The 9,359-nt window shown below is 45.6% G+C and overlaps 1 long non-coding RNA gene across 1 annotated transcript; it reads left to right on the forward strand.

The window, feature by feature from the left end:
- Positions 1-768: 768 nt before the first annotated feature.
- Positions 769-8,170, forward strand: LOC129638474 (uncharacterized). Its single transcript, XR_008707847.1, has 3 exons — positions 769-978; positions 2,169-2,349; positions 7,822-8,170. It is a non-coding gene; the product is annotated as an uncharacterized LOC129638474 (long non-coding RNA).
- The last annotated feature ends 1,189 nt before the right edge of the window (positions 8,171-9,359 follow it).

Below are 9,359 nucleotides of genomic sequence, written 5' to 3' on the forward strand. Positions count from 1 at the left end.
TAGGTCTCTTACAGGCAGGACAGTGGGAGTCTTGAGGATGAAGAGTTTTAAGAGCTCCCAGGCTGAGGTATTCAGGGTCTCCGAGGTCAAGGAAATTTGGTCTCCCTGCGGGTACTATTTTGAGGGTGCCTCATCCTGAGGGGAGGAGAAGGCAATGGCACCCCCACTCCAGTACTCTTGCCTGGAAAATCCCATGGACAGAGGAGCCTGGTGGGCTGCAGTCCATGGGGTCGCTAAGAGTCGGACACAACTGAGGTGACGCAACAGCAGCCTGAGGGGAACTGGGGTTACTCTAGGTATTTGAGGGTCACAGCACTAGGGGATTTGGTGTTTCTGGGGGTGAAGGGACTTGTAGTCCCTGAAGCTGACGAGATGTGAGCTCCCTTCAAGTTAGGACCCAGGTTCTTCAAAGCTGATGGGATTTGGAGCCTCTCACCCTGGAATTTGAAGCCGTCAGGGTAAGGGTTTGTGAGGGTTGTGCAGGGTGTGTTCCGGTAAGTCTCCCAGCTGTCCTGCAGCGCTGCCAACCCCGGTCCTAGGCTCGTTCAGAGCTCGATGGCATGGAGTCCTCCCTCGTTGAGGCGAAGTGAAGGGCGAGCAGCCGGCCTGTACCCTGTCAGGCACAAGCGACCAATCGGTGTTGTGATGGAGGCAGTCCTGCCAATAGGCGCTGGGAGGGTGTGGAGAGAGAAGGAGGCCCCACCCAACTGCTCAGGGATTGGCTGCTCAGGGGGCGTTTCTGTCAAGAAGCCTCCAGCGCACAGGCACATTTTGGCCATTTTCTTTGCTTGTTTTCAGGCATTGCCTCTTAGGCCTGTATCCTCAAGTGGGCGGGATGTCCTCAGGCTGGATGTTTCCTTCCAGTGCCCTCAACTAGAATCTCAGCTCCACCAGATGGCAGTCATGCTCCTGGACTTTCTCCTAGGCCTACCTGTGCCCTACCTTGTCAAATCCAGTTTTGACAAGATCGCCTATGGGGTGAGTACCGCATTATTCAGGGGAAAACGGTGTAATTAACTAAATTCTGATGAGACACAAGATAAACAACGTATGGTCAAAGATTTAAATGAAACGCATGGAATAGGTATGTTAGAAAAAACTTGGAGGATTTTTAACCTCAAAGTAGAAGTGGCACTGATGAGTAATCTGTGTGTTTAATGTAGGTATCAAAAGCGTTCAGAAATGAGATATAAATAAAACCTCAAAGTCTTGCAAGTGTTTTCTGTAAAACGAGGCATCGAACTGGAGGACAATGGATCCACAGAGCTGAGTTTGCTTGACACCTACTAGCTTCACGTGATAAAATAGGGACACTGTTTCTGGCCGTTAGGTAGATTTGCTCACAGAAAAATAAGCTGATTTCCATGTATTGGAAGCAAGACGACTGACTGTAGAATTAGTATCTAGTGGTGGTTGGGACTCTGGATGGAGAAATGTTACCAGAAAAGTGAGTTTACATCTTGGTGGGTGTTGAGCCAGAAGATACAACCCAGCCAAAGCTCATGGGAAGGAAAAGTGTATTACTTGCAGAACTATGGAGAACACCATGCAGCTTTCCAGAGCAGTGTCTCTCTAAACCGCAAAGGCGGGGAAGCTTTAATCTATGGGAACAGGCATGTTCAAGCTTCCATGGTAGTTCAGACGGTAAGCAATCTGCCCACAGCAGAAGACCTGGGTTCAATCCCTAGGTGGGGAAGATCCCCAGAGGAGGGCATGGCAACGCACTCCAGTATTCTTGCCTGGAGAACCCCATAGACAGAGGAGCCTGGTGGTCCATGAGGTTGCAAAGAGTCAGACATGAGTGAGTGACTAACACTGTAAATTTACAGACATGTTCATTAAGGGTCTTGGGCTGTGGCAGACTCCAAGCTTCAGCTGATTGAAGTCTTGAGGGTCAGAACCAGCCTCCATCAGCATCCTTTACATTTCAGCTGGTCTGGTACAGATATAGATATCTATTCTTCTTCATATTCTTTCCCCTTATCAGTTCAGCTCAGTCGCTCAGTTGTGTGTGACTCTTTGTGATGCCATGTACCACAGTATGGCAGGCTTCCCTGTCCATTAATAACCGCTAGAGTTTGCTCAACTCATGTCCATCGAGTCGGTGATGCCATCCAACCATCTCATCCTCTGTCATCCCTTCTCCTCCCACCTTCAATCTTTCCCAGCATCAGGATCTTTTCCAGTGAGTCAGTTCTTCACATCAGGTGGCCAAAGTATCGGAGCTTCAGCTTCAGCATCAGTCCTTCCAATGAATCTTCAGGACTGATTTCCTTTAGAATGGATTGGTTGGATCTCCTTGCTGTCCAAGGGACTCGCAAGAGTCTTCTCCAAGACCACAGTTCAAAGGTATCAATTCTTTGGCAGCTGGCTTTCTTTATAGTCCAACTCTCACATCCATACATGACTACTGGGAAAACCCATAGCTTTGAATAGACAGACCTTTGTTGACAAAGTAATGATTCTGCTCTTTAATATGCTGTCTAGGTTGGTCAGAGCTTTTCTTCCAAGGAGTAAGCATCTTTGAATTTCATGGCTTCAGTCACCATCTGCAGTGATTTTGGAGCCCAAGAAATTAAAATCTGTTAGTTTCCATTGTTTCCCCATCTATTTCCCATGAAGTGATGGGACCAGATGCCATGATCTTCGTTTTCTGAATGTTGAGCTTTAAGCCAACTTTTTCACTCTCCACTTTCACTTTCATCAAGAGGCTTTTGAGTTCCTCTTCACTTTCTGCCATAAGGGTGGTGTCATCTGCATATCTGAGGTTATTGATATATCTATAGAGGAAGTCAAACCATAAAAATAAAACCTGTTTTTCTTCCATCACTTCTATCAGAGTCTTTTCCCTTGCTGGGTGTCACAGTCCACCTCATCTCTCTAGGATGCCCTCCAAAACTGTGCTGATCTCTGGACTTGATTTGGGGGCAGCTCAGACTCTAATCTGGTCCGACTCCTATGTCTTCTTGCCTCCAGTGTTCACAGCTATCAGAACCAGTGCATTTTCTTTTTTGGGAGCTTTCAATGTCCTTTTATATATTCCATAGACACAGAGTCTGCCTACTTGATGGTGTAGACTTAATCTGTGGGTTTTACAGGGTCTTCTTCCTTAGCAACACTGCCCCTGGGTTTCAATTGTGGTTTTATTTCCACCTCTGCATGTGGATTATCCCCTGGGTTTTTTCTCCTGAGGCTACCCTGCAGGACTTGGATTTGCCCCTGTGAGGCCAGATGTGGAGGTGCAGTTGCTTGGGTCACAGGGGTTCTGGCAGCACAAGATACTCAGGGGAGTTGGCAGCTAGGGCAGCAGGAAATATAGTGCTCTAGAAGGGTATGTCAACCAGTATTGGCCAATATGCACCAGTATTCTTGCCTGTAGAAGCCCCTTCCCTGACAGAGAAGCCAGGCAGGCCACAGTCTACAGGGTCGCAAAGTGTCGGGCACTACTGAAGTGACCCTGCCCGCATAGGCGCAAGACTTTTTTGCCTGTGGCAGCTCTGCCCTAATGAGAGTTGAGCATGAAGGTGGCGCAGCTTCTTGGCTTGTGCGTACCCTGGAGGCGCCAACTGTGCAGGGACACGGACTGTCTCTGCTGCAGGAGTTATGACCCTATCAGAGTCTGTTTTCCAGCGTCTTGTAGCTGGCACTCAGGAGGACTCTTTGGCCAGACTTTCTCCATAGTTCTGCTCTTTCAGGCATTTAGAGGGCTCCCTTGCCTGGGGTCATTCTCTGTTATTAGGGCACCAGGCACATAGAGGGGCCACCTGGCTGGGGTCCTACTCTGTAGTCCTGTGAGTCAGGTGCTTGATGGGCCAGCCTCTCTACTGTTTAGCTGCCAATGCTGACATGTAGGGAGAAAGAGGCTATGATGATGGCTGCACCCCCTAGACTAACTCAGCAGTATCGCCTTGCTTCCATTCTGCCTGGTAATCCTCCACAGGCATTTCCCACCCTGATCTCTTCCCTCACATCCCATTAATCTGTCTCTCCACAGTCAACAGCAGCCTTCGCCCTGGGATTGTTCCACCTTCCCCAAACACCAGCTCCAAGCTGCTGTGCCTTCTAGGGGACCTGTGTCCCTGTGTCTGTGGTGTGTTTGGCTGTGGTGAGGGCTGTCTTATTCTCATTCAATTTAAGCTGCCACAGATCAGCTGGTTCACTCTCAGCCTTAAATGTTTCTCCTCTGATCCAGACAGTTGCTCCCATGTCACGATCGGACATCTACTTCAGTTCTCCCACCCACCGAGGGCAGGTCCAGTCCTACTAACACTCCTGTTTTTCCCCCTAGTTCCTTCATCCTACTGAGATTTGTGGTTTGATATATTCTTTTCCACTGATCAGGTACTCCTGTCCACACTCAACTGGTGTTCTGCAAACACTTCTGTGTCTGAAGGTGTATTCCTGATGTGTGTGGAACAAGATGTATTCCACATCCACCTACCCCTCTGCCATCTGGTTCATCTCGACTTTTTGACTATTAGAAATAAGATTGTTATGAACATTCATGTACAAGTCCTTGTTTTTTCATTCTTGTTGGTATAAATGTAGGAGTGGGATTGCTGGGTCATATGGTAACCCAATGTTTAACTTTTTAAGCAACTTTGAAAGTGTTTTCCACCAGGGCTGTCCCATTTTGTATTCCCAGAAGCAGTACCTGAAAGTTCAATTTTTTTCACATCCTTATCACACTTGTTATCTGTTCTCTCATTAGAACCATCCTTTTGGTGTGCCCTGCATGCTTAATTGCCATCTGTATATCGTTTAGTGAATTTCATGTTCAAATTTTTTGTCCATTATTTGGCCTTGTGCCTTTCATATATTTTGTCAGTTTCTTAAGTTTCTCATACTCCAATGTTACTGTTATTTTTTAAATTTTATTTTCAATTATCCATCCTGCCATATAAAAAAGCAATTAATTAAATTTTATATATCATCTGTATATCTTGCAAGATTGCCTAAATTAATTCTTAGTTTTATTTATTCTGTTGTTGCTGTAGATTTCATTGGGTATTCTACATAAATGTCACTGACAAATAAAAACAATTTAATTCTTCTTTTCCAAACTGAATAACTTCATTATCATTGTCTTATAGGACTTCACGGACAGAAATTCAATATAATGAGAGGGGACAACTTTTGCTGATTCTGATCTTAGAAGTAAAACACTCAGTGTTCTAACATAAAGGGTGATGTTAGTTATACAGTTTATTACCTTCATCAGGATAAGGAAGTTTTCTAATTTTAGTTTGCTAAGAGTTTTTTCATAGTATGTGCTCAGTCGCTCAGTTGTGTCCAGTTCTTTGCAACCCCGTGTAGTGTAAGCCAAACAGGCTCCTCTGGCCTTAGGGATTCTCCAGGCAAGAATACTGTAGTGGGTTGCAATGCCTTCTTCCAGGGGATCTTCCCAACCCAGGGATGGAACCCAGGTGTCCTGCCTGCCAGGCAGATCCTTTACCAGCTGAGACACCAGGGAAGCCCAAGAATACTGGAGTGGGTAGCCTATTTCTTCCCCAGGGGATTTCCCAACCCAGGAATAGATGTTTGATTTTATCAAATTGTTTTTCAGCATCTATCGAGATGACCCTACTGTGTTTCATTTTTAGTTCTTTAGTAAGTTGAATTACACTGATTGATTTTCAAATGTTTAACCAATGCTGGACTCATAGGGGGACAAAAATCAATAGATTATGCTGTGTCATACTTTGTATGTATTAGTGTAGTCTGTGCTTCGTTCTGGACACTTTCTATTGCTACCTCTTCAAGTGCACAATTTTCTCCAGCTGCCCTGTCTAATCAGTCATTTATTCTATCCACTGTGTTTGTCATCTGACTCTATAGATTTCATGTCTATAAGATGAAAATACATCTATTTTATTATTTCCATATCTCTACTTAATTTTATAATATACAAAACACAACTATTCCAAGTATTTTAATGTCTCTGTCTGCAGTCTCTAAAATCTATGCCAATTCTGGGTCAGTTTGGTTTGTCATGGGAATTTTAATATGATTGTTCTTACCATAGTGAGATTAAATATATTTTTAATGTGGTTAGGTCTAGTCCCATATTTTTCTTGTCAATTGGCTGCTCATGTCTTTTAAACATCTCTTAATAAAGTGAATGGCCAGTGCTACATCTTTCTTAAAAATGTTTGCTCGTGTCTGTTTCACATTCTCCTATCATGTTTTAGGTTCTTCTAAAAAATTTTTAAGAGCTCTTTTGGGTTTGTTCTGCCTCATAAAATTTTAAGCAGTGTGATGCATCCCAGGTGAATAAGCAACCCGTGGACACCATAAAGTAAGCACTTCACAGGAAACACAGGAAGCCCCACGAAGCCAAAAACTGTGTCCCCAGGGGCACACCTTAGGCTGGATGACCCTGCTTGTCAATTCATAACACAAGGACTGAGGTGAAGCACACAACTCCTTCCTCTTTCCTCCAGTACCAACCACCTCAATGAGAGACCGTGGGAACTGGATGGACAGGACGTGATTACTCAGTGTTTCCTCCAAGAAGCTGGAAACTTGTGGTAGCTCTTCATGGAAATGAATTCCATAGTGGTCTCGACTGTGAGGTTAGCTCCAATGGAGATGCCAGCAGGAAAATAAGATGAGAAAAGAGATGTGTGAGGGCACACGTTGATAAGACCTTTGCACACCAGGCTCACACACCTCTGGGCAAGCTCCACCCCTTTCCTGGGAATACTAGTCAGTCGCAGGTGGTCATTTCCATCTTGGGATCATCCAGCCCAACCTGAAGTATGCATTTATCTGCTTCATCCCCATCACCCTCTTTAAACCAAAGCCTGGGTAGCTACACCTAGTGAGATGACCATGAATCCTAGTCTTGAAACAAGGCAGCTCCAAGTGGAGGAAGGGCAAGTGTATTCAGTGCAGTCTCACGGCCTGAAGACTGGGGTTTCAGACTGGGAACGAGAAAACTGAGGAGAGCTATGTGAACACTGAGAAAAGGAGGTGGGATGGAAAAGGTTTCTGGAAGATGGCCCAGAATTAAATGGTCTTCAAGGTGCTTTAAGACCACCTTGTAGGAGGAAAGTGGAATGATTCTGATTTCTGCAAACACTTCAATACAGCCTAATTATCATGGAGGGATTTTAAGCAAGATATTAAAAACTAGATACTGGTGAAAGGTGAGAGAGAACAGAATGAAAGCCTGAGTACTGTGGCTGTGAGGCAAGGTTTGGAGGGGATGCATGCTCCCTGTCATGTAACCCATGAGAGTTGTCTGAGAGAGATGAGGATGAGGTGAGTTTGAAGGGCTCTTAAGGGGCATTAAAAATACCTCATTTCTCTCACAAAATCATCTGAATTGCTTCGCATCCCTTCCTAATGTTGTCAGGATGGGGCTTTGTGATGTCAAGTTTCACCCAGGGCCACCATTGCCTGGGGAAGTGACATGCTGACCTCATAAAGCATAAGGATATGCCCCCCTGGGTAGGGGTATATATAAGGGTGCTTGGGGGCTCTGGAGCAGACCACTGGGTGTTTTCAAAATGACTAAGGTGACTGGGAAGCCACAAGGCTCTACAGCAGTTATGGAACAGTGGACTCCGGATACCTAGGAGGAGAAGTTGAAAACCCCCTATCAGCTAAGGTCCAAAAGATGTGTCAAGGTGACCTGAACCCACCCAAGCTCCTCTTGCCCATTGACACCTCCCCATAAGAACCCCTCCCCTGTCTTTGCCTGGCATATACCTCTTCTCTGCCCACACCCCTTCTCCTGGAGCCATCATTCCCATCCATCTTCACCCTCTTCCTCAAACCAGTGCCATTCTGTACTCACTCTCTTGTTTTCTCCAGGTGGCCTGGGTAACCGTGAGGGTAAATAAGCACATTCAACCAAAGCTGACCAAAGAATCTTCTCAGAAACACCCACCTAAAGAAACTGAAGAAAATCAAAGGCTCAAAAATCTGTAGCCAGTGTTCCAAGGTGAATGAGGAGCTGAATCAGAATAACCGGAGGAGGTCCCAGGGATCGTGGGGACCCCTGCCATTCCAGCTAGACCAGTGGGCAGCCAGTGACTTCAGAGCATGGCTAGAGGCCTCAGAAATCTTCAAGGGTCTCGCCGCTGAGAAATGGCCAACAGTACAGACGTTGAATCTTATACCAACAGCATACATTAATAATGAACTTTAAATAAAATCAACCTAATGTGGAATTATCTGTCTCTGAGCTCTCTGATAAGCAGTGGAGGGGGGGGTGCGTGGGGCAGAGAGGACAGGGAAGGGATAAATGTGTGAAGAGGGAGGGAGATGTGTCCTGTGGAGTTGGAGATGGGACCAAAAGGTCCAGTTAGCCAGAAAATAGGAGGAAGAACTGGGTCCAGACTGAGCCCGAAAGATACACTTCCCATGGGAGAAGAGGAAGAGGACTTTGTGTTTCTGTGTGTGACTGCAGAGTTGGGAGCTTAGCTGGGGAGCTGTGCCATGTGAGGGGTGGCAGTGCTATTTGATAAAAAAGGCATACAAAGTAGTTGCCCCTTTGGCACCTACCTCACAGTAGTGTTTATTACACCTCAAGGTATGATGTCAGCAACTAGCAGCCTCAAAAACTCAAACTTGCTTGCTAAAAGGTAGTTCTTAAGAGTAAAATATTTGTGGTTTTCAGTACGGAGATTGTTGGGGGCCAGCGTGAGGCACTCTACCTGTGGCAAAGTTCATGAGGAAGGAGGCTCGACATACGCAAAGGCGGGATCGAGCCTGAGGAGTACCCCTGGAAATCCTCGAGCATCTACCCCCATAACCAGAGCCTGCCTACTTTACTACTTTGTGCTCTCACCTACACCTCTGACTTTACGGGGGGCTGTCCCCCACCACCTCTTTCGGAGAAGGAGTTAACTTAGAGCTCCAGTTAATAAAAATTCCTGGGCGGGATAGGAGTGTTTCAACCTACAAACTCCTCTGAAGGTTCTCTAGCCTGCCTGACAGGCTTGTCCGGCCACATGTGATTGCTCACAGCCTCCCAACCGTGAGAGGCACGAGATGCTTTAAACCTTCTAAAAACAGGTTACTTAAAGAAGTTAGAAAATTATTAGTGTAAGTATAGTGGGCTGATTAGAAATTGTATTGGTGAAGGGTTTTTCATTTGTTGAGCCAATGTTTGTTGCTAAGTCTCCACATCCCCTGCCCTTACACACATTAATGAATATATAGAAATAAGTATAAACCTTTGATATTTATCACGTTAGACTTTAGGCTAAGTAAATTCCTTCCTTAACTAAAACCCACTACACCCTCACCCTATAGGAATGTAACTTTCTTTGGGTGGCGTCTGTTTTAAGAATAATCACCCCTGGAGAAATGAGTGTCCTGGTTGACTGACTGCTGTCACAAGGAGA

This window comes from Bubalus kerabau, chromosome X (assembly GCF_029407905.1).
Source record: "Bubalus kerabau isolate K-KA32 ecotype Philippines breed swamp buffalo chromosome X, PCC_UOA_SB_1v2, whole genome shotgun sequence".
In the NCBI taxonomy this organism is placed as follows: domain Eukaryota; kingdom Metazoa; phylum Chordata; class Mammalia; order Artiodactyla; family Bovidae; genus Bubalus; species Bubalus kerabau.